The following is a 12,750-nucleotide window of genomic DNA, read 5'->3' on the forward strand; positions in this document are numbered from 1 at the left end:
AATTCAGAAATTTTATACGTTTAAATGAAGAAAACCTATCGCGAATATATCTTTGTCCATTTTCAGCTCCTGGCCACACGGTTCCGTACTAAACCTAACAGATGAACGGTCAGTGCTTAAGATTGTTAAATTGCAGTGTTTTTGTCGGGTTTTCAAGAATTATTGGAGTGTGCGGCTATCGACTTACCTGTGCAATGACAATCCATGCCTGGTTTCTCATGACTTGATCAGAAAGAATCGATCCCTGGACCTGATGACAGTGGCGTCGCACAGAGCTTCAGAGCGTATTTGTCCCTCCATGCCCTCGAGATCTCAAAAGAATAACAAACACCTGTGAATTGAAAGGAATCTTCAACTTCAGTCCTTCCTATGCACTCAAAACATATGCACGGTCAGAGCAGAGGAGAGAAGCAAAGCATAGTGCGAGAAGGGCGGATAATAGTTGGGCTCAACTTTGACCTCTATGTTTCGGCTTCAATCCTTCCTCTGCACTAAAAACATGCGCATGGGCAGAGCAGAGGAGAGAAGCAAAGCACAGTGCGAGACACGTGAGGGCGAATAATAGTTGGGCTCAGCTTTGACCTTTGTGTAATGTTTTCTCTTCATTCAATTCCAATTAAATACTTTATCAATTATGTTCCAAATGGTGATTGAAACGCCATATTTTGGTCTTGTGGTTCATGCCCTTCCTCCACACGTGTCCCCAAAAAGAACAAGGTTCATACGATTTCAGTGTATGTAAATGAAAAATTAATAGATCAATTTAATCTTAATTTTGACAGATTTACTATGTGTGTGTTTCTTTTTTGGGGATTTCAAAAGGATTATTGGGGGGACAAAAATCAGGCTTGGATTGTCAGTAAGTGAAATCATATTAGCGTTGTAGATGGTTTTTTTCTGGGCCTGCAGCCCTTCATAATGATCTTTGGTGGACATCTCTATTTCAGGGGAGCCAATTTTGGGGTCTATAGCTACATTGGTTTTTAATTGGTGAAGATTGCATTCTGTTTAGCAAAGCATTTGTTACTTCTTGTGTCAATTTCATAGAGTTTGATCTGTATGGAAATAGATACAATTTGTATTGTCCAAACATCTTCATTCTAATGTTTTGAATACACTTCGTCAAATTCATAACAGTTTTAAGGTGAACAAAAATCAAAGCACTCCAGGTTGCTTAGTATGCCTAGCATAGTAGTTTTCTTTGTTTACATGTATTTCCATGGTTTGGCAGACATTTATGTTGCACTAGTTGTGAGTTGTTAATGGTTTCAAAGTACGATTTTAGTGAATGTCATGTTCTAAATCTTATTGTGTCCACTTTATTTAGAGATATTTCAGGATAAGGATGTGTCAACACTTTAGCCTTTAGGTGAAGAATTATCATCCAAAGATCATATTGTATCTGCACTTCCTTTGTATCATAAATATGCGGTTTCACTAAGATCAATAATTTTCATAGTGGAGCAATGCCAACGGCTTTGGGACTTTATATCCTGAATTTTAGTAATTACCTTTGCTGATTTGATATGTCGGGTCTTAGGCCATCCAAACCAACTTACAATTTTAGTTATAACTTTACAATTTTCCTTGGAATGTAAATGAATGGAATGTCAACTGAAGCAGGAGGCTTATGGGACTGTACTAAATTTTTCTTTGTTTCTTTCCTTAAAGACTATATGTTATATAAGAATCACAAATTGACAGAATGAGTTCAACCAGACCAGGAGGCTTGCAGTACTGCATTGAACTTTTATGCTTCTGTCATTTTAGACAATATATGTCATATAAGCATCAAAAATTGATAGAATGAACTATTGGTAATGGAGTTGAATTAGACATGCGGGTCACATTTACTCTGATATAATAAACTTCTTGTGTAATGGTGTTTAGATATGATTTGATGTGCTACTAGCGTAATAGTGGTTATTGTCATTGTAAGTAAGGTGATTATACCAGCAAATTTTTTATTAACTCGGTAGCAAGTGTGGCCTCCCCTTGTATGGGAATAATACAATGAAATGTTGCTGACTATCACAATTGAGAACAACCCACGGCTATATCATCAATTATTCTTAATAAATACATATTTTTCTTGTAATTTTTCCCAGCCCACCATAGAATTTATGTGCATGTTGAAGGTGGCTACTTATTTCAAATTGGGGAACTTGGCTTAAAATTATGAGTTCCAAAATTAAATCCTATTTCAATAAGCTGGCTACACATCTAATTTGTTGAACTTTAACCTTGGGAACTAAGATGGATGCTGGCTCTTTTTGCTGTGTCATTTGATTCTTCTTTCTAAATGATGATGTACCCAACCACATACTAGCACTTACAGTAATATATTCATCTAAATTTGTCAAACAGTTTTAAGGTGAACAAAAATCAAAGCACTCCAGGTTGCTTAGTATGCCTAGCATAGTAGTTTTCTTTGTTTACATGTATTTCCATGATTTGGCAGACATTTATGTTGCACTGGTTGTGAGTTGTTAATGGTTTCGGATGTGGATTAGGATTAAATAGCTCTTCGAGGAAATGTAATGGTATGCTGGATTTCCAGTTGATCAATTTGCTAGCTTTTCTAGATATACTTATCATACAGCGGACAAAGTGAAGAGAGGCTATGTAACTAGGAGAAGCTGCATCAGCTTCAGACCTTTTCTGCTGTGGCCTGCCCTGTTTATACTTACCCTGTTGCACTGTATGCTTGTAGATATGCAAGTTAATAACTGAGAATACTTTGAAATTGGTTTCAAAGTACGAGTTTAGTGAATGTCATGTTCTAAAGCTTATTGTGTCCATTCTATTTAGAGATATCTCAGGCTAAGCATGTGTCGACACTTTAGCCTTTAGGTGAAGGCTTATCATCCGAAGATCATATTGTATCTACACTTTCTTTGTATCATAAATATGCAATTTCACTAAGATCAATAATTTTCATAGTGGAGCAATGACAACGGTTTTGGGACTTTATAACCTGAATTTTAGTAACTACCTTTGCTGATTTGATATGTCAGCTCTTAGGCCATCCAAACCAAGTTACAATTTTAGTTATAACTTTACAATTTTCCTTGGAATGTAAATGAATGGAATGTCAACTAAAGCAGGAGGCTTACAGGACTGTACTAAAGTTTTCTTTGTTGCTTTCCCTAAAGACTATATGTTATATAAGAATCACAAATTGACAGAATGAGTTCAACCAGACTAGGAGGCTTGCAGTACTGCATTGAACTTTTACGCTTGCGTCATTTTAGACAATATATGTCATATAAGCATCACAAATTGATAGAATGAAGTACTGGTAATGGAGTTGAATTAGACATGCGGGTTACATTTACTCTGATATAATAAACTTCTTATGTATTGGTGTTTATATATGATTTGATGTGCTACTAGTGTAATAGTGGTTATTGTCATTGTAAGTAAGGTGATTATACCAACAAATTTTTTATTAACTCGGCAGCAAGTGTGGCCTCCCCTTGTATGGGAATAATACAATGAAATGTTGCTGACTATCACCATTGAGAACAACCCATGGCTATCATCAATTATTCTTAATACATACATATTTTTCTTGTAATTTTTCCCAGCCCACCATAGAATTTATGTGCATGTTGAAGGTGGCTGCTTATTTCAAATTGGGGAACTTGGCTTAAAATTATGAGTTCCAAACTTAAATCTTATTTCAATGAGCTGGCTACACATCTAATTTGTTGAACTTCAACCTCGGGAACTAAGACGGATGCTGACTCTTTTTGCTGTGTCATTTGTTTCTTCTTTATAAATGATGATGTGCCCAACCACATACTAGCACTTACAGTAATATATTAATCTAAATTTGTCAAACAGTTTTAAGGTGAACAAAAATCAAAGCACTCCAAGTTGCTTAGTATGCCTAGCATAGTAGTTTTCTCTGTTTACATTTATTTCCATGATTTGGCAGACATTTATGTTGCACTGGTTGTGAGTTGTTAATGGTTTCGGATGTGGATTAGGATTAAATAGCTCTTCGAGGAAATGTAATGGTATGTTGGATTTCTAGTTGATCAATTTGCTAGCTTTTCTAGATATACTTATCATACAATGGACAAAGTGAAGAGAGGCTCTGTAACCAGGAGAAGTTGCATCAGCTTCAAACCTTTTCTGTTGTGGCCTGCCTTGTTTATACTTACCCTGTTGCACTGTATGCTTGTAGATATGAAAGTTATTAACTGAGAATACTTTGAAATTGGTTTCAAAGTACGAGTTTAGTGAATGTCACGTTCTAAAGCTTATTGTGTCCATTCTATTTAGAGATATCTTTGGCTAAGGATGTGCCGACACTTTAGCCTTTAGGTGAAGGCTTATCATCCAAAGATGATATTGTATCTACACTTTCTTTGTATCATAAATATGTGGTTTCACTAAGATCAATAATTTTCATAGTGGAGCAATGCCAACGGATTTGGGACTTTATAACATGAATTTTAGTAATTACCTTTGCTGATTTGATATGTCGGGTCTTAAGCCATCCAAACCAACTTACAATTTTAGTTATAACTTTACAATTTGCTAGCTTTTCTAGATGTACTTATGATACAACGGACAAAGTGAAGAGAGGCTCTATAACCAGGAGAAGCTGCATCAGCTTCAGACCTTTTCTGTTGTGGCCTGCCCTATTTATACTTACCCTGTTGCACTTTATGCTTGTAGATATGCAAGTTAATTACTAAGAATACTTTGAAATCGGTTTTAAAGTACGAGTTTAGTGAATGTCATGTTCTAAGGCTTATTGTGTCCATTCTATTTATAGACATCTCAGGCTAAGGATGTGTCGACACTTTAGCCTTTAGGTGAAGACTTATCATCCAAAGATCATATTGTATCTGCACTTTCCTTGTATTGTAAATATGCGGTTCCACTAAGATCAATAATTTTCATAGTGGAGCAATGCCAACGGCTTTGGGACTTTATAACATGAATTTTAGTAATTACCTTTGCTGATTTGATATGTCAAGTCTTAGGCCATCCAAACCAACTTACAATTTTAGTTATAACTTTACAATTTTCCTTGGAATGTAAATGAATGGAATGTCAACTAAAGCAGGAGGCTTACGGGATTGTACTAAAGTTTTCTTTGTTGCTTCCTTAATGACTATATGTTATATAAGAATCACAAATGACAGAATGAGTTCAACCAGACCAGGAGGCTTGCAGTACTGCATTAAACTTTTATGCTTGCGTCATTTTAGACAATATATGTCATATAAGCATCACAAATTGGTAGAATGAAGTACTGGTAATGGAGTTGAATTAGACATGCGGGTTACATTTACTCTCATATAATAAACTTCTTGTGTATTGGTGTTTAGATATGATTTGATTTGCTACTAGTGTAATAGTGGTTATTGTCATTGTAAGTAAGGTGATTATACCAGCAAATTTTTTATTAACTCGGAAGCAAGTGTAGCCTCCCCTTATATGGGAATAATACGATGAAATGTTGTTGACTATCATCATTGAGAACAACCCACGGCTATATCATCAATTATTCTTAATACATACATGTTTTTCTTGTAATTTTGCCCAGCCCATCATAGAATTTATGTGCATGTTGAAGCTCCCAAGTTCTATGCTTTATCTTTTTAGGACATTTAATATCCTCATGGCTTATATTACGATTCCTTGAAGAAGGAATCTTCCATAATAATCCTCTATGCGTGTACGCATTCATTTGAAAAGTTGATGTTGAATCATGTTTCCCACACAAGGGTAGACCATTTTTTTCCAGTCTTATCTAAACAGGTCACAATTTTGTCTGGACGACAAATTCTGAAATTTGACTGTGGGAGTGTTTAAATTGTTTTTGGATGGCGGAAATGGATTTAGCATCCATCATGAATGCCTAGGTACCCAAAATACTGAAGCTTGACCGCTATAATTGACATTTTCAAAAAAATTAGTTGGATTTTTTCAAAATCATCCTGTAATTTCTATCATTTTCTATGCAAAATTAAGGCACTCAAAATTCTAAAACGTGACAACTATAATCCACATTTTCAAAAAATTTAGCTAAATTTTTTGAAAATCATGCTGGAATTTTTATTATTATCATGATGGCTCCAACAATTTTTCATGCATTTTCAAATATGGAACGACGACCATGATGTTGTTCACAATGTCATATCATTTCTTTCACCTCTTCCATTACAATATAATAGTATTTTCTAATAACACCATAAATAGGTAGCATATGGAAAAATTACATCTCGGAAGACAAGCAAAAAAAAAAAACTTTAAAATAATGTACAAAAACATGTTCACATAAACAAAAACAACAACATGGATAATGGATAACCTCTACAAGACATTACTATTATTCACCAAATAGCCATATTCGAATACACATAACTAATCATTTCAAGTATAACTCATTATCATCGACCCTAGCTTTCAACAATATCCATTCACATGTTGCTATTTTTCCACCCACTACTATTATTTACAAAATATCCATATTCAAAATACACATAACTAATACTTTCAACTCTAACTCATTATCATCCACCTTTTCTTTCAACAATATCCATTCACATGTAGCTATTCTTCCACAAACTATTATTATTTACAAAATATCCATTTTCAGAATACACATAACTAACTATTGCAATTGTAACTCATTATCATCCACCCTTGCTTTCAACAATGTCCATTCACATGTCCCTATTCTTCCCCACTCTATGCTATTCTTCCCCACTCTATGCCTTACGGTGTTTCCTTTGCAACATAAGGTGCAAATGCTAGTTATATTCATAGAGGCGAACGATATAATACAAGTGCTATATTAATTTTTCTACAATATCATTAACCTGCGCATGGAAATATTAAACTGCAACAATGAAATTTCCAATATGCTGATACCACCACGTGCCAACTGTGGAGAATCAAAGCACAAGAGATACTATAGGGAGAAGCCAAAGCACCACCAGATAATTTAAAGTCTATTTTAGATATAGTGGTAACAACAGAGATGAAAATTGATTTTAAAAATATGAAGCAGTCTTCGGAATCATTGAGGGCACAAGTGGTGGTGTATAAATTACTAAAAATAATGTGTTTTCATGGAGTGAACATAGAAATTGATGTTTATCTTCATTCTGTATTAACCTATGAAATCTGGTCAATTATCATGGATGGTCTAAAATACCAAATTGTATTAGAGGTTAACCATGGAACGTTTTACTTGAATTAGATCTCCGTAGTACTCTAAGATAGAGAACTGCATGAGCTGTCCCTCAACTAAAATCAATTGTGAATTAATTTTTCACATATGATGCAATAAATTTTATTAATCAACAATGGGTAAAATCATTATTAGGTATTTATGAATGTTATATAAAATGTTTTATGGTTAGTTTTAAAATAAAAAAATACAGATTATTAATTTCTATGATCAAGGTTAAAAACCATAGAGAGTATACAAAATACAAAAAATTATTTATATCTTTAATGATTATATAAAAAATAACTTATATAAGAATTAAATTATTGATTTTGACATATCTAGATCTTAAGAAAGTGGATTTATGACTCAGGCATGACACAACTACAATTCATATATAGGGAACAACAATTTTTAGATTGACACCTCAGGACTCACAATGACAACTTGCAAATCACATGACACACATGACATGGAAAAATTACTTCCAATACCTTCCCTTAATGCTTACATGTAAAAAATATAGAAAACACACATTATAACAACAATATTGATCTCTGTCATATTTTTCTGAAATGGTCGTCACTAGCATTCATATCCACTCTGAAATATCTCAATTTCCACCCTTTTATTCACCACAAATTTGAGCTTCTCACTTGATCCATTTAAGACATAACCTCTTTAGACCATCATTGATATACTTTGCAGAATTGATGCTCCTCAAATTCTCGTAGCATAATGGGTTAGTGTCAATATTGAATCATCTTATGGAACTGCCATCATTTTTTGAATCCACAACCCTCCACAACCTTCGTCACTTGTCTAGGATAACATTATGGGTGTAAAATGTCTTCAACATACAATTATACAACTTCTCCTTGTATAAAATAACATGCACTGACGCTCCTGGAGTACAAGGGGTCACAACAACTTGGCCTTATTAAGAACTACCTATAACTAATGCTCCCAGAGCATGATGAGTCATATTAGTCTGTTCAATAGTTAGTTTGTTCTCTATGGTTCTACATCATTTTATTTTTACACAACATAATAGCATACTACAACTTCAAATCACACCACAAACTTGAACACATTCAAACAAATACTCACAACAAAGAAATTAAGTCCCTTTTACTTTAGAACAGTTTGAGAGGTGGCTCTAGTGACGCCTAATCACTATATGATTCTGAGAAGTCATCTAAGTTGGTTATGTTTTCAATTTATTTTCCATTCAGAATATCCCTTGCATGGTTTCTACAATTCAATGTTGTATGTCAATTTTTGTGACAGTAGAAGCATTATGTTTGAGCCCTTGGTTTTTCTCATCTTTCCTTTATAAAATAGTGCAAGCTAATGTTGACCACTAACATCTCAACCTTCTGTATTTTCCCTTTTTTCCTTAGCTAAAAGTGGTGCTACTATTCCTTCTAATTATTGAGAGGACATTTGCCTTAATGTGAATACAATGTTGCTATACCTAGGAGATATACTATTTAATAGAATTTCTTTATCATCATCTGCATCTACCTTGGCATCAATTTTAGCTAATTTCCTAAAGATAAACATTAACTCATTTATATGATTAGAGAGAGGTGTCTCATCATGAATTTTGATACTAAAGAATTGGAGTTTTAAAGAGAGCTTTGCGTTCATATCCTTTTCCCAGATAGATTACTCAATTTCTCCCAAATTTCATTAGATGGTTTTTCCAAACCAATCAAATGAAGTTGAGTTTTTGAAAGACCCAATCCAATTATAACATTATACTTGTCTTCTCTCTTTTCCCATTCAACTAAGAGCTTGGAAATAGTAAGATATTTTTTGGTTCCTTTTACTATACTCCACAAACCTCTATTCATAAGGTGCTTTTGAACTTTAAATTTCCGTGTATGAAAATTGATGTTATTAAATTTCTATAAAGGTAGAGAATCCTTGTTACCTCTTTCAGATTTGAGATCAGACATTTTTGTGGAGAGTGCAGATTTGTTTCTTCTCCCAATCTATGGTAGCAATATGTATTTTCCACACTGTGGTATCTACAGGTTTGAAAAATGACAACAATATTGGATTACATGGCCAATGATACTGAATATTATAAAGAAATCTTTTGATCTGTGGGTCGCCAAAAGAATTCACACTCAAAGTGAGATCATGAGAGATTTGGGTGCTCTAAGGTTAACATCGATCAACATGCCTTCTACAACACTAATATTTTTCCAATAAGTCTTCTTGCAACTTCTAAAATGGTAGGCTGACAATTGGGGTTGCGACATTCTTTCACTAGATCCACTTCACTAGTCAAGATACATTGAAGATATTAAAAATAGTAATTTGAAATAGTTTTATTCAAAGAAATTTGTCTATCTTTATTGATCAAACTTGCACCTCTCAAAGTCGTGTGCACAAAAAAAATGCATGGAAATAACTTTCCCAAAGTAGCATATAACCAAAATTTAGTGGCCTTATGATGGAAGATAAACTAGGGAAACATGTTGATTTCAGTTTTCCTTACTTGACATTTATTTGTGATATTATGTTCTTCATTATTATGCTTATGATATTCTCATCAAATAAATGCCAAAACTATGTTCAGATCACAATCATTGAAATATCAACACAAGATATAGGCTCCAATCCAAGGCCAAACCTCCACATGGGGAAATCTGCGAAATAACTTATCTTCTTATAGAATCAATTAAAAGGATACGTCCATGAACAAAAGCCTAGACCAGACCTACCACAAAGAGCCAAGCCAACCAACCAATATTACTCCTACAAAACAATACAAGGATCTTTCAAGGATAGTGAAGCAACATTCCTTAAAGATATTGGCTCTTCTAAATTTCTGTCCTTACTCAAACAATCTGCAACTTTCTTTGCAATTTCAGACGTGAGGTAACCTTAGAAACCCTAGGGTACTCAATGATTTAAAAGGTAAAAGAAATATTTTAGACTTCTGAATTACTTTATGGATTATTCCTTCCTTCATTAGCCTTTTCCTTTCATTTCTAGGACATTCACAATCCTCTCCAATTGTAGATCAAAGCCAAAGATGTATGCTTGAAGTGTGTTGCAATAGGTCTAAGATCCATCTTTATATAGCCTTTCCAAGAGGCTCCATTAGACCTCTCTAGGCCAACTTTTCCTTGGCTATACGGTTTGGTATTAGGAGCCTTCTTGGTATTGGGAGGCTTCTAGATCTTTTTAAATTCAAATTATTTTTCTATCCTTGATACAAATGCCCGAAAGGGTATTTTATAGTATGAAAAGGATTAATGATTCATGACAAAGCCTAGAAGCATTCAATGGATCCTTGACCTAATGGTAAAATGACCTAAGCATGAAACCCTTGGTTTACCAAAAAATATTTTTCTTTATTCTTTTGATAGATACATAGAAATTACCTCATGACATGAGTTGAATGACAGTTATGAAGACTGAAACTAGTTACATTCTTCAACACTCCCTCTTAACTAGGGAGGTATTCATATTTTTCCAACTAGTATAAGGAAAATACTCCCTTTGAAAGTTTCTCTTAAGAAGAATCAAATTGATAAGCCAACTGTAAGCATCAACATTATAATCAACCAACACTATCTTTGAGGCCTAACTAGGCAAGCTCTAATTTATTCAAGAACATTATGATGGGAGGCTTTACGTGTGATATTGCACTACCTCTACAACACACATACCCCATCCACATGTCTACAAGGTCTGTCGTTTCAAGATTACTCTTATCTTGGATTTCTAATCCTCGATCCTCAAAGAATATTGGCCCTCATCAACCACTCTAGTGTCGAACACCTATCCTCTCATTAAAGAGTGTTAGAACCTTTCCTTTCTTGGATATTATATCCTCAAGGAAACCACAAATTCTTATCCAATCCTCCACCATTCTTTATTCAAGGGCATGTCTTAGACTTACAACTATTAGTACTATTCAAGTGCATGACACATGAAGAAAATAATGTACATGTGATGTCCAACATCACTCTCTATCAAACAGAGAGGGTATCCTTATTATGCTTTTAACATCAGAATATATACTTGCTCCTATTTGAGGAGACTCCTTCACTCCCTCTCAAATCTAGAGGAGATTCCTAACTTCCTTTCTAATTGGGAAGTCATATCCATAAGCTCTCTAGCTTGTCCTTATAAAACTTCCAACCACAACATGGCTCCTTTTTTTCCTCATCTCATTGTATTGAGTCTTCTTCCTTCATAGTATCACTAGCCATCTTATTCCCTTAATATTTCGATAGGTTCCAAGTCATCAATCTTGCATAACAATTTCATCTTGTCATCATTAATGAAGGAATTATATTGATCCTTTCCAGACTTCAAGCTAATCATAGCTTTCTCATGAAAGTGATATCCTATGGAATTTAGGTTATCTTCTAACACTCCTACCTTTCAATCCAAAGATGACCACATCTTAACATCACAGTTTTCAAGTACCATATATTGAGCTTCCCTCAACATTCTTCATACGTTCCTTTCATATAGTTAAGCTTACCTTAACTGTCATCATATGTTCCTAAAACATCCTTCTAGGTAGAAAAATAATAAGTTAAATAGATAACCAATAATAATTATATACATCAAACTTACATCATCGTGACAAATTTCTCATCGTCAACATCCTTAAGGTCCATCTCCACATGAATCGTGCTTCATGTATCGAAGTTCCCAAGGATCGAACTTGATTACCAAGTTACTGTTTTCTCGTGGAGATTATACAAGATGTTGATTATTATTCTTGCGAGAAAGTATTAATGTTCCACACATTCTAAAGTAAATAAAATTCATCCTATTAGGAATCATATAACCAAAATAAAGATTCACCATGCATGATTTATGACCAAATTTTCTTACAGGATTATATGAATCCCACCAAAATTTACTTTAAACATTCATTCTTAATCATTCACACAATCATCCAGCTATATGTATTCCATAATGAGACTTGCAATTTGACCAATTTCATTCCTTCATCCTTTTAAGAGTAAATTGTTTCCATACAATATGGAATATATACTAATCCTTATCATAATTCTTTCAAGAACCTCCCAAAATGATGGTTCTTACAATATTAGGAAAATTATACCTCTAACATAATGTTAGAAAATGTATGGATGAACATTATGTAAAATGGTCCCAAATTTCTCTTGAAATACTAGATGACAAGCAATTCAATCAAGTAGGCTTTAAATATGCTACTATCACATGCTTCTATCTAGGATGCCATAGTAAAACAAGTTTCTTCTAGAAAACACAATGATGCATGCTTACTCCTTTAGTCAATTCCTTCAGGGTCCTTACTCTTACCTTCTTCCATCATTCTTATCATGAATAGGCAGGAATTATTTTTCTTAGCCTATGAACTCTAGATTCAAAATAGACAGTCAAACCCTAAAGCTATCACATACCCACAAACACTTCTCAATTTTTTTTATTTTTTTTATTTATGTAATATCTCAACAACACCCCTTCAATTTGTTTCTTTTGTAAATATATTGTAGATATGATACTTGTTAAAATATTTAGAA

This window comes from Pinus tabuliformis, chromosome 2_2 (genome assembly GCF_031772625.1).
Source record: "Pinus tabuliformis cultivar Carrire ecotype Pingquan chromosome 2_2, CPIR1, whole genome shotgun sequence".
Taxonomy (NCBI): domain Eukaryota; kingdom Viridiplantae; phylum Streptophyta; class Pinopsida; order Pinales; family Pinaceae; genus Pinus; species Pinus tabuliformis.